General features: G+C 44.6%; 2 long non-coding RNA genes across 2 annotated transcripts; both read right to left on the bottom strand.

Annotated features, from left to right (window-relative positions):
- Positions 1-507: 507 nt before the first annotated feature.
- Positions 508-2,643, bottom strand: LOC135909770 (uncharacterized). Its single transcript, XR_010566789.1, has 3 exons — positions 2,544-2,643; positions 2,373-2,413; positions 508-862 (listed from the first exon to the last, which is right to left on the bottom strand). It is a non-coding gene; the product is annotated as an uncharacterized lncRNA (long non-coding RNA).
- Positions 2,644-5,764: 3,121 nt separating this feature from the next.
- LOC135909769 (uncharacterized) lies at positions 5,765-18,026 on the bottom strand. Its single transcript, XR_010566788.2, has 5 exons — positions 17,969-18,026; positions 17,341-17,445; positions 11,785-11,853; positions 10,339-10,376; positions 5,765-6,074 (listed from the first exon to the last, which is right to left on the bottom strand). It is a non-coding gene; the product is annotated as an uncharacterized lncRNA (long non-coding RNA).
- Positions 18,027-18,312: the final 286 nt, after the last annotated feature.

The following is an 18,312-nucleotide window of genomic DNA, read 5'->3' as shown; positions in this document are numbered from 1 at the left end:
GTGATTGCCATTGAACTTGTCGATTATGATAGTATAACTTCCCGTCCTGGATAAACATCTCTTTGGAATCAGTGCGTGTCTGCACCTGGGATTTGAGGATTGGAATAAGCTGGTTTTTTTTTTTCGGTAGCAACTTGCAGCTGATGGGTTCAGTGTAGTTCTAAGTCCTGAAAAACAAATAGGCGTAAGAAACATGAGATCTGCCGTGGTAGCTTCGTGGATATAGCCACCCTCCTCTTATATCACTGCATTGCTGAGCGACATTTTACCATTATAATGTTGTTCTTTAGGGAACTCCTTATCTGCTTCATCGTAACGTTTCTTTTTTTTATATTTGGTAAGTAGGCTTTTTTGCCCTCATGGCGTCAATTTGCGCTGATAATGAAATGGCGTGATTTACTCAGTGATTGAATTATTGTTTGACAAAGGAGTGCGCTACCCATTTTCATCGTCCGTTCTTCCCTTGATGGGACTCGCAGTCCAAATCATTTACCTTTTAGCAACCTCTGAAAGCCAGACACAAATTTTAGTGGAATTGAACGAGAAACCGTTCCAAACAGGTATTACAGCTGCTAGCGGTTCTCCAGTCCAATGACGCATTTGGCATGCATGTTATCGATTAGCTATAGTGCAAAGTGCAGGCTCCAGTGGAGTGCTGTTATGGCGCAGTAGTATGAAATTAGAGCCGGGGGGCCCGCCACGCCCCATCGCTGGAACTCGGCGAACAGGTGGCTCTTTTGGATCTTGCCACGGATAGTTGACTGCCATTTTGCGGCGCAACTTCCAGACTTTACTCCCTCCTTCCGAAATCCTGCCACATAGAGCAGGAATCGTGGTGTGCGCAGGCCCAGCCAAACTCCAACTGCGAGCCACAAGTAAAAGGTGGCGGCGATGAACGTGTAAGCCTTAGCTCGGGACCTTCACATTGCACCTAAAACATTGAAGTACTTTGCATAGGCGTCCGCTGTATCCATATAAACAATATATGTTGCATGCAAATGAAAAATGCCGAACCTACTGTCCACGCTATGAGTACGGGCTAAAATGATGATCTAAATTAGGAAGAGTAGCACGGCCGCACAAGATAAGTTGCGCAATGAGAGATTGCGTGCCACGAGGTGCGTGTTTTAATGCAATAAGTCGCACCCTTGAGCACTACCGCATGCGGCCGCGCGTAGGGCAAATAGACCGTCATCACTAAACAACACGGGCCGTGAGGGAAGACGCGCAAACGTATTCGATCAAGGAGGAGTTCCGAAAAGTAGATCCTACATTGAGACGCTAGACCATTTCGCACTATATCTTTGTGCCGTTTGAAGCTCATTTTGTCCCACAGCAACAATTGCCACAAATCTCTGGCGCACTTCTTTTATTAGCACCCTGTGCGCGCTAGTTTCCTGTCAGGAACTTTATGCCACGACAACACGCGCAAGCATTCAAGACCTTAAAGTACCTGGATGTTCCAGGTGCATGCTTTCAGATTAAGTAGGGCGTGCGCGACTCAGCGTGACATACTATGCCGTTTCTGACAGGAAAGTATAATGAGAGCACGTTGATAAATGAATGACGCTCACACGAAATAGATAAGGATTATTGTACGGGGTCAAGATCATAAGCACTATAGCGAATAAAAGCTTAACATGCTGCTGCACGCACAGACGAGCGCCTACCTTGAATAAGCATAACAAGCGCAAAGATAGCCGTGGGAGCGGCCAATAGAAGTTCATGAGTAGCGGAAAGTATTAAAAGTTAAAGACACTGGAAGTTTTCTTAAAACGATCACTTGCAATCATTTTCTTTTGTTTTCAAATACCTAACGCTACTTATTTGTCAGAGGCAGCATACCCAAACAAGAATAAATAAGCGAGAATTCGATATATGATGTAGTTTATCACGATAAGATATGGTCACGAACGCGTAAGCAAGCGGGTAATTTCGTTGAGGCGTCCTGTTGGTTAAGTGAAGATGAAAGTTCTTGCGCTTACGCTTTATTCATTATCAATAATGATCACGTGACTCTATAATAGTCAGCTCCAACAATGAGCTAATTTTGCCAAAACAAGTGCCATATCCAACACAAAAAATATTTACGCATTGTTGCAAACAAAGTGAAGTAGAGAGTTGAGTGTTGAGCTTTGGATGTCCGCATATCAAGACTCCCTAAGTCGTTCGCATTCAAATCACGCGCTTCGAGGTAGATTGAAAGAAGAGGACTTGCCAATATGTTTTCTTGTCTTGCTCTCATCTGTTCTTTTACTCGCACCTATTTAAAATCATATTATGTTTTCGTTTTCATTTCACCTCGTAATTATTTTGCTGTAGGCCCTTTCACATCTGCTAATTAAAAGCTTTCACAAATTTCATCTGCTTACTGGTCATGTAGAGAATAACCCGGAGAGCAGTCATGGTGGTTCTGCAAAGTCAAACGCAACCTTCATGTCAACTTAAATTTTATGCTCAGTGCTTTCATGCTGCACGACAGAAATCGCAAATGGCTGCTTCGCAATAACAAGGCCTTGCGACATATAAGGGATGGGACTCACTAGCTAAGGCACCAATGTCAAGGCAGTTGACGCGTTGGCCGCCACTTCACCGCCGCACTTAAAGATCCCTTGGTGTTAATGACGTTAATGTTGAAGCTGTTGATGATGATGATTATGATCTGGATGACGATAGTTTCTTCCAAAATAGCGCATACTAACTGTCGAGGATAGGGCACAAAGCGGCTAGTATTACGAGAACAAAACGATGAACTACAATACAAGCGAAATCAGTCATCAGTAAAACAAAGCAACTTATAATCAGAGTATTCAGCCTTGCAAAAATATTGAAATGCGCACACATGCCACAGACAACTAAGAGAAGGCAAACACAAAATGTGGTAAAAGGAACCGGCTAAATATTGAACGCAAGTTTTAAAATTCGTTGTCGTGGAACGCTAATTATATAAGATTGTGATCCATAAGAAGTGGTTAAGGTAGGGTAGGCAGTCACAAGACAATATTTTTGTTTCGTAAAGATAATCATAGGCAGCTAGGGAGTATTACGATGGCTGTAGCCAACAGTCAATCCGGCAGTTTTTGTCTTCCCTCCGTGGTGTCGATGCACTAAGTGAGACTACTTCTCTTGGTGGTTGTGGCCTCAATTCTTAATAAAAAATAAAAAATAAGACTTTTCTCTATGCAGCATTGTTGGCGAACAGTGCTAAGTTACCTTTCACCACGCGTTGCGAAGCGTTATTTATCATGGGGCCCAAAATCAGACAACAAATATGTCAGTTAGAGGCTTGTCTCAAGCAGTTGCGAAAATGATAAATGATAACTATGATATAGGATGAAAACGGAGCAATCGGGCCTTTTCTGCTTTACAGACTACAGAAAGAACTAAATATCAGAGGCCGAATTCAGAAAAGTTTTTGCTCGTAACCGCTCTTCGCCATTGGCCAATTTCGTCCGCTAACAGTATGACCAGCATCGGGATTGGCTAGAATATTATTTTGCGGACAGTTCTAGCGCAAGAACTTTCCTGGGAATACGGGTCCTGGTCTTTTTTTTGTAGATTTTATTTATTTGCTTTACTGTTGCAATAGTCTTTACGAGTAAAATAGACGTTCTATTTATATTCGGCAACGCTTAGCTTTATATGTGGAGTGACAATTCTTTTTCAACCTACGTTTACTAACATAAACTTTGTATTATTGACCACAAGAACATCAGAATTCTTCGCCGATCCAACAGAGTGGGTTTCGCCGACATATGGGGAAAAACCAACCAACTACTGCAATCCCAAGTTATAGCATTCTACTGAGTGCAACCCGCCGTGGTTGCTCAGTGGCTATGGTGTTGGGCTGCTGAGCACGATGTCGCGGGATCGAATACCGGCAACGGCGGCCGCATTTTCGATGGGGGCAAAATGCGAAAACACCCGTGTGCTTAGATTTAGGTGCACGTTAAAGAACCCGTGCCTCATAATCAGAAAGTGGTTTTGGCACGTAAAACCCCAAATATTATTATTATGAGTGCAGCTTCATAACGGAATTAGTACACCTTGCATTCCATCAATTCATTGATTTCATGAGTGGGACAAGAATCGCACACATATTTAACTTTACTACACTATATTATACATTAACATATTTCGTTGCACATTTGTGTTGGGGAACACCTATATTGATTCACTCCTTTATTCTCAATTCGACACGCTAACACACGTTCGCTCGTTGCCCCACCCACCCGCCTTACGCCTTCTCCCCTTTAGAAGAACCCCTCTTCCTATATATACTGTGGCGAGGAAAGCGTATGTCGCTTTGAAGAAGACAACTCCACTTGTCGAAACGTTGGCTCCTGCTTTCACCTTGTTCTCGTTTGCTCATCGTCTATGTTTATTATGTCGTTGGCAATATTAAATTACGCCTTGCAAAATTATTTTTAAATTTCTGACCTTTCCAACGGTCATATTTTTCTGCATATCCACAAGTGTACGTAGCACCATTACATTCACCAAGAGCCATGCAGCCGAATTTGAATGAAACTCGTCTCTTTCTGGAAAATTCAGACTCGGGTGTCCTTTTACACGTTCCATAATCTGCCCGTGCGACACGGCCTTTGAATTCGTTAAAAAAAAAGAACCTTAACGGTTACACGTGCCAAAATCACGATCTCATTATGAGGCACGCCCTAGTTGGAGAGTCCGAAAATTTGGAACACGTGGGGTTCTTTAACGTGCACCCAAATCTAAGTTCACTGGTGTTTTCGCATTTTGCCCCCATCGAAATGCGACCGCCGTGGCCGGGATTCGATGCCGCGACCTCGAGCTTAGTAGCTGAACACCACAGCCACTAAGGAACCATGGCGGATGTATGAAGACCCTGCGAAATGCCCGACACGCACCGCACGCTAACTATTTGTTGTGGGAGCGTCAAGGGACCAAAGCCACATAGACGAAAGTGCGTTGAGAGGCCAAAATACGAATAGCTCCGCAGTGTATCGAGACGCCGCGCTGTAGTCGCCGTCATCCTTCTCTCCGTGGTCAGTCAGTGTATGTCAAGTTACTAAGTAATCGAGCGCTATTAGGAGAACCTCATACAAAAGCGTCCTGAAATATCGGGGGGGGGGGGGTCATTTCAATATATTGGTCGTTTTACAACGCACTAAATGTAATTAAGGGCATGGGTTTCGAGCATACTAATGAAATGCAAATTCAAACAGTAACAACTGCCGTTCACCACGGACGAGCAGTTAAAGAAAATCTGTAGGCCCTAATTGAAATGATAGCCGGTGTTGTCTTAAGTGGCATATTTGTCTCCCCCATCCCCTTTTTCTTTAATGAGCGAAACTGTGCCCAATGAAGCATAGCTAGGCTTCCTTCGTCAGCGTAGTCGAAGATTTTCTCCGAAATGCACCACAAGTCAGCCGCGAGGGCCCAGGACGTGGCCCGAACTCAAGGCATTCTGGAATGAGGACGCCTCTCCAAAGCTGCATTCACGCAAAAAAAAAAAGTTTATTCTCTCTCTGTCATGGTCGATTTCGATTAATACAGTTAGATGACGACAGTAGCCCGACATTCCTTGCCTCATCTTATCTACTTATCATCTACTCGCTGCTTTGAGGACCAGTACTTAGCCTGCGACTTTTCCTCCGACATATAAATCTTAACGCATACAGACATGAGTAAATAACGCGATTATAAACTAGGTCTGGCAGGCTATGTCATTGGCTTTGGATATGTATTTCGCCTCTCCGCTGTCTCTATAGTCAATCCAGCGTGGCATCTACTGGAATTTTATTGCGCACAGCGCTCCACGTGCAGCTGATTTCGACGGAGCCTGTCCGACACTTATTGTACAAGTCTGAATCCAATGAATGCTCCCCCGGAAGCTAGGATTATCTTCGACGCGGTAGGCAGCCCCCTCATTCCCAGACGTTGCATTCTGGCGAATTGGCTGTTCTTCCTGATCCGACCATTATTTGCAGCGTGCCACGCGGCTGCAAGACTGTGCGGTTTCACTCCCATCGGTCCGAATCCCACGAAGTCCAGAAACCACTTCTGTGCCTCCACAAGCAGCCACGCTCCAACTGCAAAGTAAGCGGCAAGAGAAATTGTGAACGCTGAGCACAACAGCCGCGGACTAGATTCCCGCTTGCTGCAGCTGAATTTCAAAGCAATTTGTGCGAGAATAAGTTTTGCGTATAGTGAACCAATGATTGACTTGACTTAGATGATACCTGGCGTGGAAGTACCCCATACGATCATTGCTTTATGGCGTTATTTTGACAAAGTCAAGCACGAGCTTCAACTTAACGCCAATTTCTGAATACGGCGACTAGACAGTGCATTACTTACACGCCGTTTCATGCATTAGGTGCAATGCGGTGGAAGCAACGCAAGTACGCTCGCCAAAATTTAGCACTCCGCGTGTTGCGTCTATGCTTCCCTGCGCGCCTGTGGTGTTAGCTCACGTCAGCATGCACGTGAGGCAGCCGCGACGGGCTGCAAATAAAAACGAAACTACGGAAAGCAAATTGATCTAAAATAAGGTGTTGTCACCATACTGATACGTTGCTTTTTCATTTGTAAGTGCAAATTCTACTTAATACGAAAAAAATGATATGCCCTATTACGCGAAGGTCCATGGGCAGTTAAAGATGAGCGAAAGATGTTACCAGAAATGACTGACGGCCCAAAGATTAAGAACACGTAAAAGAATATTCATAGTTCCGCCGGAAATGCGAAGCACTGATTGCGATAGCAAATTAGTAGATAGCTGTACGAAGTAAGGACAGTAGTTTTATCGGTCGTATAAACTTGTGAACATTCGCTTAGTGACAAGGACTGCATGCGTAGGAGATAAAACTGGTCATCCGAGCATTCTTCACTTTCACTTGGCAGAGACAATCGAGATAAGTAATCTGCTTCGGCGTTTTGACTCGATGGCTTATACTTCAAAGTAAAATTGTAAGCAGACAGAACTAAAGCCCAGCGTTGCAGTCTAGCTGCAGCAACAGTTGGTATTCCCGTCTTGGGACCGAAAATTGTCTGCAAGGGTTTCTGGTCAGTAACGAGAACAAATGAACGCCCGAAAAGATAGTAGTGGAAACGTTTGACGCCGAAAACTAGAGCGAGCGCCTCTTTTTCCAGTTGACTATAGTTGACCTCCGCTGAAGATAAGGTACGTGATGCGTACGCAACCGGATGGCACTGACCATTTGGCTCCACATGAGAGATGACAGCTCCTATACCGTATGCCGATGCATCACACGACAGTTGCAGGGGCGCACTGGGGTCGTAGTCAGCGAGAACCGGTGGCTGCGACAGCAGCTGCTGGATATGCGAGAAGGCTGCTTCGCACTCGTCACTCCAGGCCCAGGGAACATCGAGTAGCAGCAATCTGTTTAGGGGTAAAACGACGTTTGACAGTTTAGGAACAAACTTGCCATGGTAGTTTATCAAGCCCAACAGTGAATGCAATTGCTGCTTGTCCGTGGGAAGCGGAGCCTTTGCGATGGCTTCTAGCTTGTCAGTTGCTGGTTCAATTCCGTGCGTGCTAATGACATGTCCCAGGTACTGCAACTTGTCTTTGAAAAACTCGCATTTTTCTTTCTTTACCCGGATGCCTCTGTCTGATAACCGGCTCAATACCGCCTCGAAATTCTTTAAATGCTCCTGTTCAGTCTTTCCGGTAACCATGATGTCATCGATGTAACAAGTAACTCCGTCAAGGCCCTTCAGGATATTATCCATGATCTTCTGAAAGATCGCCGGCGCTGAGGCGATGCCAAAAGGCAAACGGTTAACAACATATAAGCCCTTGGACGTGTTCAAGGTCAGGTAGGCTTTGGATTCCTCGTCCATCTCGACTTGCTGATAAGCCCGACTTAAATCAATTTTGGAGAATTTCTGACCGCCAGCTAATGCTGCCAAAAGCTCATCCAGCTTTGGAAGCGGGTACGTTTCTACACCTAGGATTGGGTTCAGCGTGAGTTTGTAATCTCCACAGATTCTAATCGACCCGTCGCTCTTTACTACGGGAACAATTGGCATAGCATACTTGCTACTGGCGACACGAGAAATGATTCTCAACTTCTCGAGCTTTTCCAATTCAGCCTCTACCCCTTTCACAAGAGCGAAAGGCACACTCCGTGCTTTTAGAAAACGAGGCACTTGGTCATCCTTAAACTTGAGGCTTGCGTGCTCTCCTTGTATGGTCCCTAACTCATCCTTAAACAGGTCTTCGTTTTTCCGCAGCAGCGTTTCTAGTCCTGCAGGTGGACTGCCTGACGCAGTGGACACCTTGCAAAGACCCCGAATAACACCCCAGTCTAGCCTGATATGCTGTAGCCAATTGCGACCTAAGAACGGTATGCCGCCTTGCGGAGCAATGTAAAGCGGCAATCGTGCCTCTTGGTTATTGTGGCGGACCAGCACATCCATTACTCCTATAGGCTTTACGGTTTCCCCTGTGTACGTCTTCAGTTGCATATTTGTTGGTTGCAAATGAACACCAGGAAAATACACTTTAGCCTGATGGTGCGACATGACCGATACTGCTGCTCCAGTGTCGAGCTCCATGTTTACGGTAGTTCCTTCTACATTTACGCCTACCATTATGGGTGCCGTTCGTGACACGTCGACACTGTTGAGCTTAGTGAAGTCGTGCTGCGTCTTGCACTCAAGCGTGCGCATACACTGCTTCTGGTTTTTTGGTTCCGCTCTTGCTCTGCACATTCTGCGTATGTGCCCCTGCCGGTTGCATTCGAAGCAAGTAGCTCGTACGTGCGGACACGCTTGCGCATCGTGCTTAAAAGAACCACAGCGATAACACTGCTGGGATTTGGCACGTTTACTTGCGTACTTATTCTTCTGCTTTCCGCTCTGCATTCGGTGAACTAGGCCACCGCTATCTGATAAATCATGGGCTGTCACTACATTGTTCATTGCGGCCTCGGACTCCAGAGCACGGTCAACTGCCTTCTGGAAAGTGCTTGTCCTCGACGAACAGCTGTCTCTGGATATCTATTCGCCGCATGCCACACACAAACCTGTCGCGAAGCGCATCGTCGAGAAAAGAACCGAAATCGCAGGTTTGAGCTAGCCTGCGTATCTCTTCTACAAACTGAGCTATCGTCTGCGTTTCGCCCTGCACGGCGCGATAAAACTTGGCTCTCTCGGCAATAACGGATGGCTTTGGCGACAGGTGTTTGCTCAAAACTGCCCTCAACTCGCTTAACGACTTCGATGTAGGCGTATCGGGAGCAGTCAAAGACTTTAACAGTTAGCAGGTTTCCGGACCGATGAGACTCACGAAAACGTCGACTTGAAGGTCGGCTGGAACCTTGTTTGCCCTCAGATACGATGAGAGTCGCTCGTCGTACGACGTCCAGTCACTGGTCGAGTCGTCAAAAGGTTCCATCTTTCCCAGCTGCGAGGCCATTTCGCAGTATTGTCGGTTCCGAAGAAGAGACTGTCAACTTAGCTGCAGGGTCCCGCTGTCGATGCGTTGATCCTCGTCGCCATTATGTGGTGTTCTTCCAGGCAGGCAGGAACCAGGTGGTTGCAGGGACAGTACGCAAAGGGAATTGCTTTATTCCATTGACAAGGTGACTGGCGAGCACCAGCACAGCTGGGCCGCCGACTGTGATAAGCTGGCAAGAAGTGCGCCGGCTACGCTCGGCGCCGCGGTATATAAGCTCTTATCAAAGGGGCGTGTCGCAGTAGCGCACGTGTAGGTTATCGGTAGACGTGCAGCCACTACAGCGTTTTGTCTTTGATCACTGCATGTCACTTTTTACAGATACTGCTATTGTATTGTTCTTTGTTCTACATGTACTGATATTTTTTATCTTTTTTTGTTGTATTTCTGTCAACTCCTGTAATGGTCCATCCTTGGACTGCCAGCATAAACAAACAAACAAACAAACTTTCCTTAAATGCTATGGATTAGGAAGCAACAGTAAGCTCCACTGCAAGCCTGGCCTTTCTAGTTAAGTGACAGGCTATAGTATGCCGTACTGTAGAGATCAAAGTGAGCACATCGTTAGTTATGCACCACTTCTATCCCAACGGCCCTCAGGCGGGCTGCCGCTTATAGCTAAAGATGGCTCATGGATAAATCTGATTTCACAAAATGTTGCGTGTTCTGGTTAAAAAGACTGTGCATGACATACATATGTAACTAGCGCTTTCATTGTGACAGTGACTATTCTCCGCAATGTGGCAATGAACAATATTTTAATGCTCAATCATTAAAATGTTCTTTTTTTACCTAATTCTAAAACTAATTGCAGCTAAACAGCTATGGCACATTAAAAATCATCTGCCTCAAAATTTTAATATACTCACGGAACATAGCACAAAGGGACAGGAGAAACATCTCGTCTCTGCAAAAATAGAAAGTGAGGTGCGTCATGAAAAACGACATATCTCGATTCGCTATGGGTTTGGGGGCAGAATAAGATATGGCCAATGCATAGTGATCCTTAAACAGAACAGTTGCTCTATGGGCGCCTGTCATGAGCTAAATACTGTTATGTGCTGTGTAACGACAGTGTAGTCTTGCTGGTGGCAGCCATTTACTGGAAGAGTCTTATGCTATGTTACAGTGGCGCCCTTAGGCAAATAAATAAGGTATTTCCTTTCGGCACCGCCAGAAAACTCTGAATGTTAAATACTACATCTTTCTCCACCATATTTTTGGAATTAGGCATACGCAGCTTAAGGTCGGCCGCCCTGCTTGTATTCCGCTGCGGCCGTGCGGGTAGATAATTCCTTTCATTGCTCTCTCTATTTTGATGCAAGTTGTGCGCATTATAAGGTAAGAGTGCGGCAACTTCACTGCATATTTGATTTGCTAGCACTGGCGTGCTAATTACAAGTACGTCGCAGTAAGTTCGACCTTCAGCGTAGGCAACTACGTTGAGGAGGTTGAGACTGGTGAGAAGATTCGAAGCGTGGAATGCCACTTGGACACTGCGTTCAAATCATTGCTGAAATTGTCAACTCTGGGCTCCCTAGGCTAAGTATTGCCCTTCCTTATGCTACCCCTTTAAGATTCCGGCCACAAAACTCATTGATGCTCCAAGTCCTGCATTCAAATTATGGCGTTTTTCAATGTTGTTGGCTTATGTTCCTCATCGCTATTTTCCAACAAACACTGACACCGAGGACAACATAGGGGAAATTACTTGTGCTTAATAAATAAAATAAAGAAACGATAAATTAATGGAAATGAAAGTGAATGAAAAAAAAAACAAATTGCCGCAGGTGGGGAACGATCCCACAACCTTCGCTAAGTTTGTGGGATCGTTCCCTACCTGCGGCCAGTTTCGGTCATTTTACTCCGAAGTATAAGTTGCCATATAGATCTTAGTGGTAACACTCCATCAGCACCAAAAAAAAAAAAAAAACCATGGGCACGTATTTTAGCTTCATTTTGGGTGCATGTAAGGCGCGTATTGTTCGCAGACAATAAAACATGGCAACCTGCGACCGCTGCTGACAGAGAAATGCCGACGTGATTGCTTAGCTGTCAGCCACCACGTGGAGCAGGAACATTTATTTACAACGGTGGGATTACAAGCTTTAAAGCACTTCATTTAAAAAAAAACATTGTAGGCTGCTACATTATTTTGTTTTACCTCTACTGAACTGGTAAGTTAAAAGCGTTGTTCGATGCATTTGCCCGCTTCAGAAAACTTTCTGGCAACTGCAGTTAGTACACAAGGGAAACGCGTAAGCACCACAACTCTCTACATAATCTACAAAAGCATGAACACCCAGAGGACATACCACTGTCTATTCCGAAGAAGCTTCCCGAATTCGACTGCGTTTCAGCAGTGTACTTGGCAGCCTGTCTCCCTGCAAACGAGGCATCAAAGTGCAAGGCGAGATTAGCGTACCGTATTTGCCGCATGATTTGCCCAGGTGTGGTACAAACTCCGTACCAATCTCTAGTTTGTGCAACGATTCCTGAAAATATCGCATTTAACTTAGCCTCACGATTTATTTTTGCTGATCTATGGCCGCTTTGCCTGACCCATCTGAGACCGAAGGCGGGGTTTCGTAGCATCATTAATGCAGTGTTTTCTTGTTACGCTTGATATCATTAGCGTGGCGCGCAATATTGAGTGCATACGTTTTTGCAAGTCTGGCTGATACAGTAGTAATCAAACTTTTAAAATCCTCCTTAATATTGTGCAATAGTCGCACAGAAACTTTCCCGTGAACTCTTTGCCAAAATTAGCACGTAAGGGAAAATTCATCACGAACATTTCTGTCTTATGAATCAATCAAGTTTCTATTCATTCTGTCAAAGATACAGAAAGAAGGACTGTGATAAGAAGCTGTTTGTCAGGACTGCTTGACTAGGTCACAGGTAACTTTCGGAGCGGTAATAGCACTACCGTAAAATAAATAAAAAATTGCAACTTAACAGACACCATTGTACTATAGGGCACACACTAAGCCATGAAAATGTAAAATTAATGCAGAAAAATTAAAGCAGTTGTTACAATCGTCAAAAAGCATAAGTACAGAACAGCTTCTTAGAAAAAATGGATATCTGAAATGCTATCAAATTGCAAATATCTGGAATAAATACACTGAAAATACAAGAAACAAAACAGTATAGAAATTAACTTGTTGCAAACAATTACGTACAACCAGATGAAAGAATTCGATATGATTATGGATTTGATAAATGAGATAAGGTTTGTAATAAAAACAAGTGTTAAGCAGTAGAAATCTCAGAGCTATACATCACTGTATATAACTTGCGGATATCCTGATATGAACAGTCAAAGAAGTCAAAATGGTCAAGGTCATAGTGATTCAAAAGAGAGGAAGAGTGTAAGACAAGTGCTCTTTACCGAAGTTTATTCGTAATGTGTCAACTTACCAGCTTACACCATGACGCGTGGGATAATTTAAGTGCCTAATTCTTAAATTAGGCAAAACGCGCAAATTTGTTATGTTCTTACGAGTTTCCAATTTGAATTTTCTGCTTAACGTATAATTATATGTCTGGTGTACTTTAAGTATTCCTGAACTGCAGAATAAAACGTTAGTAGATGCCACAAAGTGCGCATTGGAAATAGGCCTAATACATTTTTTCTGAACCAATTATATTTGACTAAGATTAGTGACTGTCGTTGTACCCCATACTAGTTGGCAATAATTTTAACGAGAGCTAAAGAGCGACTGATAGAGCAAAAGCTTGATTCCTTTTGTAAGTATTGGAGCTGACAAATTACGCCTGTCACCTGAGCTTATTTTTGCATGACATGTCTTACGTGGTAATCCCAGTACATATTCGCGGTAAAAATATGCCCAGACATTTAAAATGGTCAACTATTTCAATAGTGTGAGTACTCAGCACTATGTCTTCATGAGGTGGAATAGTTTTATTTCTTGGTCGTAAAATAACAGCTTTTGTTCTATTTTCATTAATACGGATATCATTTGCTGCTGACCATCCCTCTAGCGTTTTCATTGTGTGATTACAAGTTCTTATAAGCTCGTAAATACCATGCCCTGAAAAAAGTATGCTGGTATCACCAGCATACATTATGTATTTGGCCTCGCAATTAATATATACAATTTGATTAAGATACATGTTCAATAATAGTGTGCCTAGAATACTTCCCTGTGGCACTCCACACAGTAAAGGTTTCACTCCGGAAGTAGAGTGCTTATCTGAACTACCTGCTGTCTGTTTGATAACTAAGTCAATAAGCGCTAAGGCTTGTCCACGGATACCATAGCAATGCAATTTTTTTAACAATGTTTTATGGTTTACTAAATCAGAGGCCCTTGAAAAATCAATAAAAATAACAAGAACGAGTGCCTTATCTTCAAATAGTCTAAGAATATACACTTTTTGTTCCAGCAGCGCCAGTTCAACTGATTTATTTTTACGAAAACCAAATTGATTAGATGTAAATACATTATATTTATCAATGAGACTTGAAAATCGATTGTGCAGAATTTTTACGAAGGCTTTTGAACACATGGGCAAGCTAGACATCGGTCTATTATTGCCAAAGTTATTTTGGTCACCGTTTTTGTGAAGCACGGTCACTTTTGCTATTTGCATAATTTAAGGAAAGACAGAGGTAGTTAAACAAATGGTAAAGATATCTGCTAAAATCGGCGCAATAACATCAGGCACGTCTTTGATTGTACATACTTGAATTTCGTCAACATCATAACTGGCGCTATTTTTTATATATTTATTATTGATAAGACTTCGTGGGTGGTGACAGGAGGCAAGTGCAATGATTGAGCGTTGTGAACACTTACGTATTCGCACGCATCATCCGGAGTTCCAGTCGTTATCATATCAATTACAAAATGCGTCAGCCAATTCTGATCCATCCATATCTTTACCGTTTGCTTCCAGTTTAGAAACAGGGGCAGTAAAGTAAATCAGTAAAGTAAATATTTAGTAAAGTTTGCAAGAAAGCAAGTGGCCGACCATCATCTTTATAGCAAATTTGATAGAGAAATAGACAGCTCCCCTTTCACTGCGGTTCACGCGACTACTACTTCAGTGAAGGTTTTTCGGGCAACAACATTTATCACAGCGTGCACAGAAAAGCTTTCGCAAAATATGCGCGGACCGCTAGCGTACAGGTTCATTACCAGCACAAACGGGCTGAGTTGCTGCAGCGTTCGAGCGTGGCCTTGCTTGAATCCAGCGACTTGCAGAAAAACAGAAGACGCTGTATTTTAAACACAAGCTAAATTATACACAGATGTGTTAATTCTGTTAATTCTTGGAGTGGCAAGTTCTTACCAACGTTTCGGTGCCTGAAAATAACGCCTATTGACTTATTTGAAAGTGTTTCTGTGAAATAACGTATATGAGCATAGAAATGAAATCTTGAACATAATAATCTTTATCTTTATCAAACCTGCAGTAACAGCCACATTGGGGTAGTTAAATTGAAGGAATTTCATAAAATCATCAGCGGCGTTCAACTGGACATCAATGCTTTCGCATTCGCAACTCATAAGAAGTATCTATAGTTGTACGCCGATTTTTAGAACTCAGCTCTTAGGCGTCCGTTCTTGCGGCGAGCATGGCGTTCGTGTAACCGAGCGAACGAGCGCAGCAGATGAAAGACCGGACGCGGAGCGCGACGAGGGATGAAAAAAGCGGCAGGAGCAAAGAGAGCAGTGGAAGCATGAGGCGGAAAGTGGAGGCGGGTGTGGCGAAAGCATGAGAAGCAGTGGCGTAGCAACAGGGGAGGCCGTGGGCCCCGGGTGCAAGGGGCCAGTGAGGGGGGTGTCATATACGTCTGAAGACACCCCTCTTTCCGCCGGCTACACTTCGAGGGGGGGGGGGGGGGTGACAGAACACCTATGGGCCCCGGGTGCCAGACGACCTAGCTACGCCACTGGTGAGAAGAAAAGCGTAATGCCGTGCAAGAGGTGCACTGCGAAGACGATGGCTACGAGTTGGCGCGAGAGCAGCGCGCGTCGTCTGGGAGGTCTGTCTGCGGCGGCTGCTGTGAATCGCACCCGCGCGTCACCCACGCGCTGCTTCTCGCGATCTCCCGATTAGCGAGGCAGTCGCGCCACAATTCGCTCTGCTTGCAACGTGCCGCACGAGACACATTGTCCGTGCCAGTCAGTATATCGCGAAATCGAAACACATATACAGCTGCGCTCTAATTTTGCATAAAGAAGTATCTTAGTCGTTGGTAAATTTTTTTTTGGACGGTTGCCTGTTCCTAAGCTCACGTACTAGCTGATGCCTGCGGGTCCAAAGATATCCCTCATTTTCTGCCTTAGCTGCTAGCGGCCTTGACTAACAATTCCAGGGCCAATCCTGTACATATGTAAATACCTAACAGAGTGGCCTGGAGCTGGATAATAACCATGTGGATTTATTTCCTAAGGCACCGCACGGTACACGCTCTAGCACGGACAACGCGGAAGCCATGGGTCTGCCTCCCCCATAGCATGTTTTTCCGTCTGCTTTCATTTCAGTTTTCTTTAGTGCTTCCTACATTTAGATCAAAATAACTGATAATTTCCCCTTTAGTTTCTCTTTGGCTTCAGTGCCTGTTCCCTTCATGTTATTTTAACTGGCAACTAAGGTAACTAACGCACGGAAGCCGTGATTTATCAGTGCAAAAACATTGGTTCATCTGCCAAATTATCACTTCCTTCGTATATTCTTTCTTCGGTCCCATTCAGCGTACTCCTGTTTGCAACTAGCACAGTTCGCAGCACTATTAGAAGAAAACTTTGGCACTTGTTGGTTCGTGATCCAGGATCGAGCTGCTTATACCTAACGAGAAAACCCGCCGCTCCTTCAGTCCGTCACGTGAGATGATTGCTTTCAATACAGGGCCTGCAGCAGCGAGAGAATTGACCTTCGCACGGCCTCTAGCTCCAACGCAACCTGAGCGGCGACAACACTGCGCGTAGGAAGCTATCAGCACTCGGCGCACTCTGTCCCCATCGCAGATCCCTTTTAAGACAGAGCCGACGCGGCCACGCCATATGCAGCTGCCGCTGAAATATGCTTGATCACGGTTGATAATGGTTCGGAGTGGATGGATAAGGCCTGATATAGCGATAACGCCTTATGATGATCGGAAGGTCATCGGATCACTTGGCTTCACCGCCTCCAGTAATTTGCTTGTGTCATCTGTATGCTTTGCCTCACCGTTCACAGTGGTTTGTGCCGCCGCATCGCTGTCGTTTATGATGGTCGCATCAAGTTTCATCATCATCATCATCATCAGCATCAGCCTGGTTGCGCCCACTGCAGGGCAAAGGCCTCTCCCATACTTCTCCAACTACCCCAGTCACGTACTAATTGTGGCCATGTTGTCCCTGCAAACGTCTTAATCTCATCCGCCCACCTAACTTTCTGCCGCCCTCTGCTACGCTTCCCTTCCCTTGGAATCCATTCCGTAACTCTTAATGACCACCGGTTATCTTCCCTCCTCATTGTGTGTCCTGCCCATGCCCATTTCTTTTTCTTGATCAAGTTTCATAACATCGATAATGACAGCGGGCTGCGTGGAGACTAACAAGTGGAACAATGCTTACGCAAACTGAGACAACTCCGAGAGGAGTTTCTGCGGGAGTTATTTAACTAGCGCTAAATAGATGTAAGACTAGAACGAGAGGAACACAGGGCAGAACGTGAGCGTCCTGTATGCTTCTCGTTGTCTGACATTTCTTTGGATGCAGTTAAAAATGCCGCTGTCCAATAAGAAACCTTCGTCAGAAAGTGTTTTTCAGGTCGGGCATGATCTGCACAATCTCCTCCACCATACCACTCTCTGTATAAACGTTTCGGTTTCCACAACGAAAATACTTTACCCTGCTGCAAAGCCGAACGCAAATTTCGCGCCGTCGACAGCCGCTGGCCACCGTGTAGTCACGTTGGAAGCCGACGGTTTGCGGCCACAACTACTGGACTTGCGGCTGCACATAAAGAGAGGTTATATTTTACTAATCGACTAATCGCCATACACTTAAGGAAACATTTATTCAGTTAATCAATTATACTCTCAGTTGTGTCAATTTTGAGAACTGTCAATTTTAAGACACATAGCGGCCTTGAAAACGGAACACGAAATGAAAAAAGCATGGTTCAACAGATGAAAGAGCACGAGTGTTCTGTTTGCTTATGCGTTGTGACGGTATCCGAATTAAATGCTGTCAGAGTGCATGATAATAACCAGGCTTTCAACAGGCACCTCAAGTCGTATCAGGGGGGCTCATATCAAGCATACCTCATGCATCTGAACCGCCCTTATGCTGCTAAATAAGGCTTCTAAAGTTGCCATGGCAACTTCAGAAGCCTTATTGCCTGAGGCTGTGGTTCTTTATTACATTAGCTCAATAGTAAAATTTCATCCTAGTCGATCGGAAAGCATTCGCGCATTCGCATTTTCTAAAGGAAGCAAAAAATGTGCTGTAGAAGAACAGCGCACTGCGTACGTACCTGAACTCCGCCCGTCGTCTTCGTCACACATTCCATGCTGATGCTAATGATGATGATCATGGTTCTCTGTAAAAATGGCACATATCCACCGTGGGGGATCGGCCATGTTCTCATAGAAAACTCGGGTGGTCCCGTACTTCTTTATATACGCTTACTCCCCAATTGAAATTACCGAATGTTATGGTAAGTAGGTAATCAATGCAGATGATAAACGCCGGCTCTACACGGTCTTTTGAAAAGCTTTGCAGCCATGCTTGAACATCCAACGACCATATTTACTCCCCTATCGCTCCTGAACACAGCAGCTTAGCCATAGAGAAAGAAATTGAACAAGAGGGGATACT

This window comes from Dermacentor albipictus, chromosome 4 (genome assembly GCF_038994185.2).
Source record: "Dermacentor albipictus isolate Rhodes 1998 colony chromosome 4, USDA_Dalb.pri_finalv2, whole genome shotgun sequence".
Taxonomy (NCBI): Eukaryota; Metazoa; Arthropoda; class Arachnida; order Ixodida; family Ixodidae; genus Dermacentor; species Dermacentor albipictus.
This window is presented reverse-complemented; position numbering and strand designations above follow the sequence as displayed.